Consider the following 13,459-nt stretch of genomic DNA (forward strand, 5'->3'; position numbering starts at 1 on the left):
AATACAGCAAAGCATTTGATGCTTATTGAAAAGTATCTAAACTTGGTTGCAACTTATACGCTGTGTTTTCCATGCGAAATCGAAATTTGGTTAATGAGCAAGTAATCTTTTGTGTGAATCATGAAGAGAAAGGTTAATAGACATTTCCTTGTGTTCAAAAGGAAACCGTTTTGCAGTAGATGTATTGCTTAGTGTTTCCACACAACACACCCCTACACACAGCCCTACATTTCATAGGACATGGTAAGTCTCTGACCTCTGGGCCTTTGTTAACTTGGCAGAGCTGCCCTCCATGTTCCCATTCAGTCCTTCCTGAGCTATAGTATGTCAGGTTCTGCCCATTATTTGTTTGGCTCTGCTTGCTCTTACCCCATTTACTTTCTTGCCACAGTTTCCCTAACCCCCACCCCTCTGTTGGTACATTCATGTATGTTTGAGATTTATAAAGTGTGATACACTAGCTGGCAAGCAATTGAGTGCTGTAAATAGGGTCTGCACTCGGGGTTACAAGTAGTGCGCTCCAGGCCATTGCCTTACTCCTCTACCATCTACATGGCCATTCACTGATATTCTGCCACTTTCCCCATTGGCTCTTTGTCAGTTTGGACACCTAGCTTCTTCCCGCCTCATGTACAGTGTGGCCCGCCTATTGTTAGTCTGGCTATGCCAATTAATTGCTTGACGGCACAACCACCACACTCACTGTAGTCCTATCTTTTTTTCTCCACACACACATGGCTGCCAATCCCTTGACTTCCATTCCTAGTATCAGTGGGGCACAAAGGGTTTCAGGTTGACTCAGTTGGAGAGAATCTCGACCAACCTTGCTGGAATTGATGCGCACTGGCTCATATCATTTCCATTTTTTGCATAGGGCAGAGGCCAGAATCTGAAAACTGACAAGCCCCTTTGATTGTTTTCTTTCTTCAAAATGTTTGAGTTTTAGGTCTTCATGGGCATGCTGCCACCCAAGATCTAGTGATTCACACAATCTAGGCTGGCTTTGTTTGCCCCAAATGTTGTTTTGGACCCTCATCAGTGCTCACTGGTGCCCAAGCATACGATTCAAACACATCCTTTATTTTTTGTCTTCAGATACCCTACAAAGGGTTGACGGGCTAATAACAAGTGTTCCTTACTTTAGACCAGCTGCTGAGAGGTTTAAATTCTCGCTGTCCGATTCGAGGCTCTCCTAGTGAGTCTTTTTCTTCGCTGATAGGGGCATCATTAAGACTGAGGTAGAGGTCACAATGGATTTTCCTCTGAGCATTGTACAGGGTCTGCACTTCAAAAAAAAAAAAAAAACAAATGAGTAAATTGCTCTTGGCAACACATTCTAGAGAAGGTGGAATTTTGGGCAATATGTGCTGTAGATGCTACAGGGCGCTCCCGCTACTCAGCCTCTCGGGCCTTTTTGTAGAAAGATTTGTGTACTTTTAAATTGATTTTGAATTGATTTCTAGGCTTGCACTGGCATAACATGCTAACCTATCACCCCCCTTTATACAATCACACCCCACAACTCTGTGCATAGAACAGTGAGGTTGTCAAAAATTGAAAGTTGTTTAAAAGAATAATGTAACTTCACCAGGTTGGTCTCCAGCTTAACCTCATGGAGAGCAACACAAAACTATTTATAGCGCATCCACAAATCTTAAAACCCGAATTACCTGCCTATACGAATCACTATTGTCAGTCCACAGAAGCATTTGTTTTCACACTGAAATATTGTACTCTAAATAATACTAAGCATTATAGTTATTCCTATTGAATAATTACTTGATAGTACATCCGTAATCAACCAACTCCCCTGTGCAGGTGTGATGTAATGAATGTATTGGCTATGACTAGGTCATTAAACTGTAAATGATGGGCAACTCAATTTGTCTCCTTTAGATTTATATTTTTGAAACAATAGTGTTGGGGATCGCTCCACTCTCCCCTGAACCCAGATGCATATTGTTTTCTCAAGACATGGGTACAGCTTTGACCAATCATGCACGTGTGAATTTCACTAAACATGAATGTGTGATTACAGTCTGTACTTGTGTGGTTGTTTGTGAAACTGTGAATACAGCTATTTATGCAGCTTTAAATTAACTTGTGTGTGTACTGTTTTCAAGCTACTTGCATGTGCAATTTTTCAATCTGTATATGCCTTACCTACTTTAATGTCTGCACCTGTGGGTGGCGTTTAGCCTGTATGCATTTTCGAGCTGAATGTATACTGTTCCCCTGTAACATGGACAATGTTAGAAAACCCCTTTTCAATCACCTTACCCAGGAATCCATGTGTTAAAGATAAGGGAATGCAGGGGGGGTGCACTTGGCACCATACTTAATTCTTTACACTCCTATTTTTTGTGACAGCATCTGTTCTATATCTATGGCTTCACCTGGATAAATAACTGGACAATGTCACCTTGGGCAATGATATTGTGCAAGGATATCGTGAACCAAAATGATTCTGGACCGGCTTTGGCCACTAATTATATTTTAAATATTACTTAACTTTGCAAGTCAGTTTAATGTGGCACCAAATGCATTCAGTTTTAAATTCCGTTTCTCCATATAAATTACATTAGACTTTGAAGACCGCAGAGGGAATTGAAATATTAGCACCTGTGCTCCTATTTCCAAATTGCATTGCCTGCAGTTCATTTAATCATCCCAAACTTTACCCTGGTCAATCTATCTGGACAATTTGGAGTTGAGAGGGGTTTAATTCATCTTTTGAATGTAGCATCTGATTTTGGAGTCTTAGCAGGGGACTGCCAGCTTGATATTCTTTCAGCAAGCCCTCACCTCCGGTGGCTATTGGAAGCCATCTCCCAGAGACTGGTCAATTTTATCTCCATGGACTGCCCTCCTCTCCTTGGGCCAATCCTTCAAGTTCTGTTCTCCCCTCTCCAGATACAGACTTGTGTCCATCTCTTAATATTCCATAATTCCCCCAAGCCCCCTGTCCTACGTGCATGAAATAGCCTATATTGTTTCTTACTCCACCTCTGCCTTATGACAGAGGTGTGGTTTTCAGTCCCATGATCAGCAACGGTGGTAGGCAAAACTGCTCCTATTGTAGAAAAGCCCATTTAATTTGTGGACTCCAATTTCAGACTGAAATATGCGAGATTGATGAAAAGAATATTTTCAGATTCTGCAAATTGGTGAACATATTTGGAGACTTAGATTGCGCTATGATGAAATTTGACAGTTACATGTTTTCACCAATTTTGACCTATTCAAAATGTGGCACCATATATGACATACATTACTCACCGAAATATTATTTCTGTTGCTTGTATCTGCTTGGATTCAAATGCTGTGCATATAATCCGACATGTGGTATCTTTTTTCGAACATCGAAAAGGGACGTCGACCTGGGTGTTTCTGTAACACTAGCCCTACTGTGTCGTGTAGTGTACCCATGATCTTGCACGCGTGAAGGTCCTCACAGTTGTTTTGTTCTGCCGTGAGGGGGTGACAGGGTCCACGTTGCCCAGCGCAGAGGTAGCACGAACCGCTCAACCCCCTCTACTGTTTTGGAGTCTGCTGGTTTTGAAGCACAGACTCCCGCAACCCCAGCGGGGAAGGAGGATTAGGGTCTCGTCCGTTGGATAGGTAGGTGAAGTCGGGGAAACCAGAAAGAGGGTTAGGGAGAAGTTATAGATAAGTATGGGGAATTAGGGTAGGTACTGCTCCTCGGCTGCTGCGTGTTCCAAGTGAGGCTCCTGCCTCCTTTCATACACCACAATGTGTTTGCTACTCCACTCGAACACATGCATACCTACCTGCTGTAACCTGTTGCCTCACAGGCATTGCACAAACCCGCACACCTCCTAGAGTTTGCTGCCTGTTGTTTCACAGGCATTGCATAAGTCCCATAACCACTGTGGCATGTCCTGGTTCTCTGAAATGCGGCCTGAGGCTTCTGCGTTGAAGGGTGGCTGCAAAAAAAAGATGTATGAGTGACTGTACAAGGAAGCACTGCCTAAGGCAACATGCGCCGTTAACCTGTTAAATTGAGTGGCAACCACTGCAGTTAGGGGTTAATTAGCCACTCATGCACTGCGGCTCGGAAAGTCTAGTACTGAGCTATGACAGCGTATAACGTTACGAACTGTGGTAGGGTTGGGTTCAGGATTGACTGGTCGTAGGTTAGTCAGGGCAGATTAGCATGCCGGGGTATGGGTATCAAACCGGGACTTATCTGCACTCCGAGCAGGGGACGGACAGAACTGGTGGGGGCTTGGCCCCTGCAGGCGTCCCCGCTCTGGTGTAGACTAATCTGGCAGGATGTGCTGCAGCACACAACTCTGCTCCCAGGTCAGGGGCGAGAATGGTCCAGTGGGGGCTCGGACCCTGCACGTTTTCCCCACTCTGGCGCCAGCTGCTCTGTACCAATGGTCTCCCCCTCGTTACCTCCACACTTATCTTTAGGATGGCGAAGGGCCAGTGGTCGGATCCGGTGGGGCAGGGCTCCTCGCACATGCCCCTTTTGCCAGAGCTCTGCGCTGCACGTCTTGACAGGTGGAAAGCTTGCGTGCAAGCCCCGGGCTGACGCTGCGCATGACTGTTCAGCAGTGCAAACCCAAGATGGCTGCCGCATTGTAGTCCACAGCATGGGCTTTGTAGCCCCTAAAGCGTTCTGCTGATGGTGCCTGTGCCTCAGTGCAGGTTGCTGCTTCAGTACTGTGGCTACCTTATGCCCGATAGGCCCAATAGAACCCTTTTTCCATCTGGCACCTACAGCTGGTGCGGTTCCCCCCCCAACCCTGAGGCCCCTGATTCCTGACAGTACACCCCCCACTTCAGAGGGCCTGTGGCCTGGGTTGCTCAGGATGTTCTTTGGGGAGGGGGGGAGCCTGCAGGGGCCGGAGAGCACGTACATGGTGGGCTGGTTCCCATGAAGTTCTTCAGGTCCAAACCCCTACTCAGTCGATGAGGTATTGTAGGTGCCCTGTAGGGGACCGGCAGGCGTTCAGGATGGCTTTCACCTCTTATTCAGGAAATCCCTGGACATAAATCGTTGGGGGTTTCGCTGTGCGAGTTCTTGGACTGGCAGGTTTTCGGAGGAAGACATGAAAGATCGGGTGTATCTTCATCTGGGCCATCAATTGTAAACTCATTGCTACCGGGTTAACTACCCTAGTAATGGAGAATGGTCCCAGGATTTGGGTTGGAGTTTACGGGGCCTGTGTAAGTGCATGTTCCTTGTGGATAGCCATACTCGGTCTCGTACAGTGTACTGTGGGCTACTGCGTCGGTGTGCGGTTGCACATTTTTTGTATTGATGTGTCCCGATGTCCTTCCATACCTGCTGTATGTAATCTATCCTGCCTTGCCGGGTTGGATGGGTCGTGGGGGCTGGGAATGTGATGAGCAGAAAGAGTGGATGTTAGCCGTTTTGGCTGTGAAACAGTGTTTGTTTGGTGGAGGCATGTATGGTGTTATACGCTGCTTCCGCTAGCCACACATGCTGCACCCAAGCTTTCTCCGTGTTGGTGGCAAAGCATCGTAGGTATTGCCCCAGCCCCTGATTCACCTTCTCCATTTGCCCGTCGGATTCTGGATAACTGGTTGATAGGCATACGTCGGCGCCAACCAAGGCGCAGAACGCTCGCCATTTGTCTGTTACAATGCGGGTTGGTAACATGTTTAGTCGTACCACATGCAGTAAAACGAGTTCTGCTATTGCATTGGCTTTAGGGACTCCTTTACAGGGTACAAAATGGCTAATTTTAGTTAGAGAATACACAAATACTAGGATTGACGTGAAGCCTTTCACTGGTGGTAGCTCCACAATAGGATCCATGCTCATGGTGTGTCATGTCATTGGCTGTGCGGGCAATGGATGCAACAGACCTGCAGGTTTTTGGTGCTCAGACTTCTGGCACTTGCATGTTTCACAGTCTGCAACATATCTGCACACAGTCGCTCTCATCTTGGGCCATCAGAACTGTCGAGCCACTAGGCTGTATTTTTTTGCGATACCTGGGTGCCCAGCCACGGTAGAATCATGACACCACTGTAGTGCTTGTTGTAAGTTTTCAGTAGGTGGGTATAATGCCTATTCCTAAAACAGAAGCCCGTCCTTGATGCAATGCTTTGGACTAGTCTTAGGCCATGCACACAAAGCCTGAATCCACATACCTTTCCGGACTGTGGTGTATCGCACCAACTATTGACGTGGATGGGATCACTGGCCTCGGCGGGACTACCGGGGTCATGTCAAAGATCTGGATACCATGACAAGAAATAAGCCTTCCTGTTCTCATTGCCTGGGCGGTATGTGAAAAGGAAATCTAACTCTGCGAAATACAAAGCCCATTGTAGTTAACATGGACTAAGTGTTTTAGCGGTCTTGATGAACTGAAAATTACTGCACTTATCCTCTGCACTTGTATCGGCTCACCCTCCACCACTGGAGGTTGCACTTAACCTTTCTTCATAGCACTTCTCCTGCTGCTCTGTGAGCACCACACACCTATCCCATACCCCTCCCCCCTCTGCACTTGCACATTCTGTACACTCACAAGGCGTAGTAGGTTCGGTTTCCCATCCCCATTGTCTCTTCTTACTTTGTTGTATTTAATATTTAACGTTGTTGTTATTACTTGGTTCATCATCCATTGACCCCTCCCTGTTGCCCTGCGGGTGCTTTGAAAACAGTATTTGCTTCTTGTATAAGCGCCTAACAAGTGAACAATAAATAAATTACGATCGGGCATGACAAGCTCCAAGCAGGTAGTGCGTCCATTCCTCATACGCAACCTTTATGGCTAGTAATTCGCGATCAGCTATGGTATAGTTGGTTTATGCGGTCAATGTTTCTGTGAATAGTACTCCATACAGCATGCCTTGGTACTCGTACAGACCAAAATTGGTGCAGAAGGCGGTCTTCCACTCGTCCCTTGCACGCACCGGAATAAGGGGCAATGCGTGCATGTTTTTGATAGTGATCCGGTTGATTCTGTGGTAATCGATACACACCCATAAATCCCCTGTCTTTTTTATTTTTTCTTGGACACGAGGAACAACTGGGAAGACAGACGAGTTGGAGTGTCAGATTAAAACACTTTGCAGGTTTTCATCGATATACTCCAGTGGATGTTTTGTCTCCTCTTCGGTTATGGCATACACCCGACTACAGGGCAGCACTGCCCCTGGTACCAGATCGATGCAGCAGTTGAATGGACGATGAGGGGGTAAGTTCTCTTCAGCCTTCTTGCTGCGTACATCACGGAAAGCATGGTATTCTATAGGCAGCTCTTGGGTCTCACTCTGTGGTACGAAAGCTATTGCGGGTTGAACCAAAGCCACGGTCTGTCGCGGGACACTCAGACAATGGACCTGACAGAACATCGAAGATAGCATGACACGGCCTGTCACCCAATCCATGTGGGATTGTGCTTTTTAAGCCAGGTAGCCCCAGAGTCTGCCCGAACTGTGGGGCTTCTATGACATCGAGCCAGAAGTTTTCAGTATGCCAATGCCACATTCCAACACCAGCTCCTGTGTACGGTGGGTTACCTGGCCCGACATAAGAGGCGCCCTATCAACCGCCCAAATGGCTTCAACACAGGTCTTGCATTGCATGGGCATTCCCAAATGCCCTGCGTAATGTTCATCAACAAAATTGCCTGTTGCTTCTTAGTCCAGCAACAGGGACACCGAGTGCATCTGCCCTAAGAAGGTAAGACGTCCTGCAACTTGGATATGGGAGGCGTACCCAATGAAACCTAATGTGGGGGCCTTTCCGGGATGCTGCTCGGCAGGGTGCCCCCCTACTAGCACCGAGCTGATGTATTTCCCTGGACTTTGGGCTTGTTCGGACAGTCACGGACAAATTGTCCAGTTTTGCCACAGTACAGGCATAAACCCTCTTTCAGCCTCTTGTCTTTCTCTTCCTGGGCCAGCGGTCCCCGCACAATGCCAATTTGCATTGACTTGACCTTCCTTCGCTCATGGCTTTTTCCACCTGAGTTCATGGCTGCAACCTCGCCTAATCCAGGCGCACCACACCAGGCCTGGTCCCATTGCCACCTATCGGATTGTGGCTCGGCTTTATGGTGGTCTAGGCTCAAATCTATCCATGGCCATGGAGTCGATGGGCTGTGGATCCACCTGCACTATGATGTCCTTCAGTTCATCCCGGAGTTCATTCTTATCTTAACCGGCCACTCTGCTTCTGCTACTAGGTGGTTAAACTGCGTTACATACATGATCAAATCCCGGTTCCCTTGCCTGAGGGACAGCAGCTCCCGGTCTCAAACCATGGCTGCTGCTTGACTGTTAACTATTTTACCGAATTGCTCCACGAAGGCAGCCCAATCGTAAAGTACCCTCTCATCACGTTGGACCAGAGGTGTCGCCCCGGCGGAGGCGTCCCCACTCAGGTAGGGAATCACAAAGGCTGTCCTTGCTTGCGCGGAACCGAAAGTGGCTGGTTTGCTCAGAAAGTGGTGTTGGCATTGAGTTATGAAGTGTTGGTATTTCTGTGAGTCTCTGGTGTAGCGTTCTGGGACTGCGAGGGATACCACCGGTTCAGGGGTTACCTGGACAGGTATTGGGTTGGCGCTGCAGTTTTAAAGGGTTACCTGGACATGTACTGGTTCCGGGGTTGGCGTTGCAGTTAAAGGGGTTGCTTGGGCGGTCAGACTCTGCACTTGGGTTGCTAGCACTGCGATTTCCTGTCGCATGGAGGCTAATTCGGACTTCAGATCTTGTAGGGCTTTGACTAGGTCTTGCATGGCTGTGAGGGTCATGCTACCCGGTGGCAGTGATGTCACTTGGGCTTGTCCATCTGGCAGGGTCCACGTTGCCTAGCGCAGGGGTAGCGCGAACCACTCAACCGCCACTATGGTTTTGGGGTCTGCGGGTGTTGAAACAAACAGACTCCCGTAACCCCAACGGGGAAGGAGGTTTAGGGTCTTGTTGGTTGAATAGGTAGTAGAAGTCGGGAAAGAGGGTTAGGGACTTATCTGCACAATGAGCAGGGGCCGGATGGAACTGGTGAGGGCTTGGCCTTGCAGGCATCCCCGCTCTGGTGTAGACTAATATGTCGGGATGCGCTGCAGCGCGCAACTTCTGCACCCAGGGCAGGGGCTGGAATGGTCTACTGGTGGCTTGGCCCCTGCGTGTGCTCCCCACTATGGCGCCCGCTGCTCTGCCCAGCGACAATGGTCTGCCCCTCGGTATCACCACACTTCTCTTTAGGATGGTGAGGGGCTGGTGGTCCTTCACGCGTGCTCCTTTTGCCGGAGCTCTCTTCTGCACTTCTTGTTGGGTGGAAAGCCTGAGTGCAAGCCCCGGGCTGAGGCTGCGCATGACTGTTCATCGGTGCTCGCCCAAGATGGCTGCCGCTTTGTAGTCCACAGCATGGGATGTGTAGTTCCTAAAGGGTTCTGATGATTCTGCCTGCATTTGGGGACAACGCAACATACTGTACGCATGCCTGTGCCTCAGTGCAGGGAGCTGCTTCAGTACTGTGGCTTATAGGACCCTTTTTCCATCTGGCTGGTGCAGTGAACCCCTCGCCCCCTCCCCCCACCCAGATGCCTGACAGGGAGCCTGACGAAAATGAGTGAGTACAGAAGTATAGAAAGGTGTAAGATGGCTATGTTCCTTCAACTCCAAGAGGGGAGGAAAGGTGGGCGCTTGTGAATCTGCTTAGAATCACATGCTGTGCATAAACTAGCGAGTAGTACCAGGAGATGGAGGTGGGCTGTTTGAAGGAACAGCGGCCAAGCGAGGTCTTCACATTGCCTGACCCACCTGAGAATCAGTCTCAGAATGTGTATCTAAGCAAAAATGTTGTGTAAAGGTGTAAACAGAACTCCAGGTAGCTGCCTTGCAAATAGCATATGGAGGACATTTGCAAAGAATGCTATAGTAGCTCCTGTGCCTAGAGTAGAATGTGATCTAGGCGTAAAAGGTAAAGCTCTCTTTGACAGAGTAACACATTTGGATACATTTAACAATCAGTTTAGAGATTGCCGATTTAGAGCCTGGATCCCCTACTCTACCAGTGGCAATGGAGACAAAGAATTGATCTGTCTTCCAAAGTGGTTTCGTTTTATTGAGGCAATAAATCACTGCTTTCCTAACATCTAGTGTATGGAGGCTTCTTTCATCTGAATTAGTAGGATTCTGAAAGAAAGATGGAAGTTCTATGGACTGGTTTATACAGAACTTGAAGATGATTTTAGGTGCAAAGCGTGGATGCGTACGCAAAACCATGTGTCCTCATGAATGGTAACAAATGGGTCTTGAACGGAGAGCGCCTGCAGTTCACTTAACCTTCTAATGGCCACCAGAAAACCAGTCCTATAGGTGAGTGCCTTAAGACTAGCTTTGTGCATTGACTGAAAAGGAGGGCCCATAAGTTTAGTTTGGACGACGTTCAATTCCCATCCGGGAGTTCGACTAGAAATAGGTGGATGAAGTCTTTTCACCCCTTCCATGAAAGCCTTAATTACAGGGACTTTCCGCCTGGAAACCTTGATTTGAGAGGTGGTGTAAGCAGAAAGGGCAGCTAGGTGGACTTTTTTGTGAGTTAAAAACTAGTCCTGGGCCTAAGAGCAGAGTTAGGTAAAGGACTGTGTGTGGATGAACAATCAATTGGGTGATGTTACGAGTACACAAAATGACAAAAAGTCACAGGGTCTGCTATTTGGTTTATGTGCCTCCTTAAGAATGTCCATACGTCTTTGATGCAGTTGGAGATGCCCAAACTCTGACTTCAGGAGCCAAGCTGCTGAGTTGAGAGTTTGAGGGCATGGGCCCAGTGTTGTCCCTGGATCCTGGGACAGCATGTTGTAGGGGCCAGGCAGTTTCAATGGAGGGCAAATTGACATTCTCATAAGATGCGGGAACCACTGTTGACAAGCCCACATTGGTGGCATCAGGATTAGTGTTGTGTTCTTGTTGCATCTTGTGAATTATCCTGGGAGTTAATTACCTGACCATTACCCTGACCATTTACCCTGACAATAAGAAAATTACCCTGACCATTTTATCCATAGACCGTTCCGCTTGGGCATCTTTTGGGGATACCTGGAGGCATAGTCTGGGCATTGTGCGTTCTCCGGTGTTGCAAAGAGGTCGATGTCTGGATGCCCCCATTCTACAAAGACATTGTGCAAAATGTATTTGTGTAAATGCCACTCGTGTTCTACGAGTAGCTGATCTTCTCTCCTGAGCATGTCTGCAAGATTGTGTTCCCCTGGAATGTGTTGTGACAGGAGAAACATGTGTTTGAGTGCCCACTTTCAAATGCTTTGTGCCAGCTTGGACGGCAAGTTCCTCCCTAGTTTTTTATTAAAACATGGCCGTGGTGCTGTGCGTTAGGACTAGAACAGTCTTCCCTTGCAGTTGTTGTTGAAAAACATTTAGGCCTTTGAACACTGCTTGTAGCTCTAACAGGATGTTGTTTGTTCCCTGCTGATTGTGACCACGTGCACTGCCTGGTGGAGAAGGTGACAGGGATGCGTCTGTGGTGAGAGTGGCCTCTACTGCGGGGTCGTGAATGATTTCCCCTTTCAGAAGGTTTTCCCTTGTCCACCACAGCAGTGATAGGAGGGCTTTCGAGAAAACCACTAGACCGTCCCACGGAACGCTTGCCTGACACCTTTTGGCTCGAGAGCCACTCTTGCATAGAATGCATGCGCATATGGGCATGTGGTACCAGAAAAATGCATGAAGCCATCGTTCCTAATAGCCGCATGGCTCTCTGTACGGGTTACCTGCGGGATCTGGAACATGTTTTGGCCCCTATCGTTGGAGGGGAAGGCAACGCCATCTTCTGTTCGAATTAGTTCCTTTTAAATATTTCATTCTCGCGAGTCATGAGAATGAAGGAATATTTTAAAACCCTTCTGCCAGCATGCTGTTATTACTGTGGGGCTGGGTACTAGCAGTTGGCTGAAATTAATATTTCTGATGCTTGTTAAACTGCTTAGAATCACATGCTGTGCATATGGTCCGACATACAGTGTTTAACCACAGAGTATTGCATCTTGTCTTTCGAGGATCGAAAGGGGACGTCGGCATAGGCGTGTCTGTAACACTATCCCTAACTTGACATGTAGTGTACGCAAAATCCCTCACGTGCCGAGGCCCCTCAGATTGTTTTATTCCGCCCAGATTACTTTTCGCCCTAATGCAGAGCACTTTCATAGAGGTAGCGTTATTGTCATAATTATCGACGTTGTCGTTATTCCCGTTTAGTCACTTTAACAGTGGAATCCTGTTAAACAACGCCGATAACTGCTGCAGACTTTCGACGCCTGTTGATCCAAGCGGCGCTGCCGTCCACGGTGCCGGGGCCTTCTGGCCGGCCTATACAGTAGGGAGTGTGTGGTCGGGGTGGCCATATTCTTTACACGTATGCCTTTCCTGTTTCACCCACTCTACTCCCTGGGTTTTGACATTGCTGTACCTGTCTTTTGCTATGGGAAAGACACCATTTAGATTTTGTCCCTCGTGTATGGCAAAATATCCATAGAAAGACGAGCCTTCTCAGTGCAACAATTGTCTTCCCCTCGACCGACCACAACAAAGCAGGTTGCACGGCCTGTAAACCCCTGCGCTCTAAGACGCTTAAGGAGCGCCGCTTGAAACGGTGGGCGGCCTACGGCATGTCGCAGGCCGAATGTTCTTCCCCCGCCACAACCGCCGAATGTGATGGGGGGGACTAGCGATGACGAGGCCTCTGTTTCGGAAGCCATTGACCTAACGGTGGACAGCTCTCAGTCCGCGCCGCCCGTCCCTGACCCCATCAGGCCTGACGCGAGTCACGCTATTGGGAAATCACCCGGCGACGGGGGCGCACATGATCCTAATACCAAACACACAACCCAAGATCTGCTTCGGCGGCACTGTCAAAGCGTACCAAAGCGCCAACAGAACTGTCGTAAACTTCAACGGGATCTTCTGATCGGCATGATCTGCACCCTTCCCCGCAGCCCAGGCCTTTTACTGGGCAATCCAAAATAAAGGGCACTAACACTAAAAACAACACGGCCGTTGAGGCACTCCAGGAGGACGCGCAGACACCGCTTATGGCCCTGATGGCTCCAAAATCCACTGCTCAGTCTACGGTTCACCCAGTGGCGCTGAAATCCACCGCTCAGCCTCCGGTTCACCCGGTGGCGCCGAAATCCACTGCTCAGCCTCCGGTTCAGCCGGTAGATCGCCAGATTCCCTGAACATTGGCGAGAGCATTGCAAGGATTGCCTCGGCAGTTACTGAAGGAACGGTCGAAGGAGGCGCGAAGCACAAAGAACAGCCTAGAGACTTGCCGAAAAGACACGCCACAGTGCTCCAAACTCTGCAAGGATTACGCTGAGAGTCCTGTGTCTTTGTCAAGTACATTGGCGGACAAATCTCGACGTCACAGGGAAGATGATGAACCCTTTCCTCCCCTGGACCCCTCCTGGTTCATCCTCATGGACCA

At 48.5% G+C, this 13,459-nt stretch overlaps 1 protein-coding gene across 3 annotated transcripts in view; it reads left to right on the top strand.

Annotated features, from left to right (window-relative positions):
• NKTR (natural killer cell triggering receptor) overlaps positions 1-13,459 on the top strand; it is a 1,715,190-nt gene that overhangs the window by 1,546,945 nt on the left and 154,786 nt on the right. The window lies entirely within an intron of this gene.

This window comes from Ambystoma mexicanum, chromosome 2q, assembly GCF_040938575.1.
Source record: "Ambystoma mexicanum isolate Mex_15411 chromosome 2q, UKY_AmexF1_1, whole genome shotgun sequence".
Lineage (NCBI taxonomy): Eukaryota > Metazoa > Chordata > Amphibia > Caudata > Ambystomatidae > Ambystoma > Ambystoma mexicanum.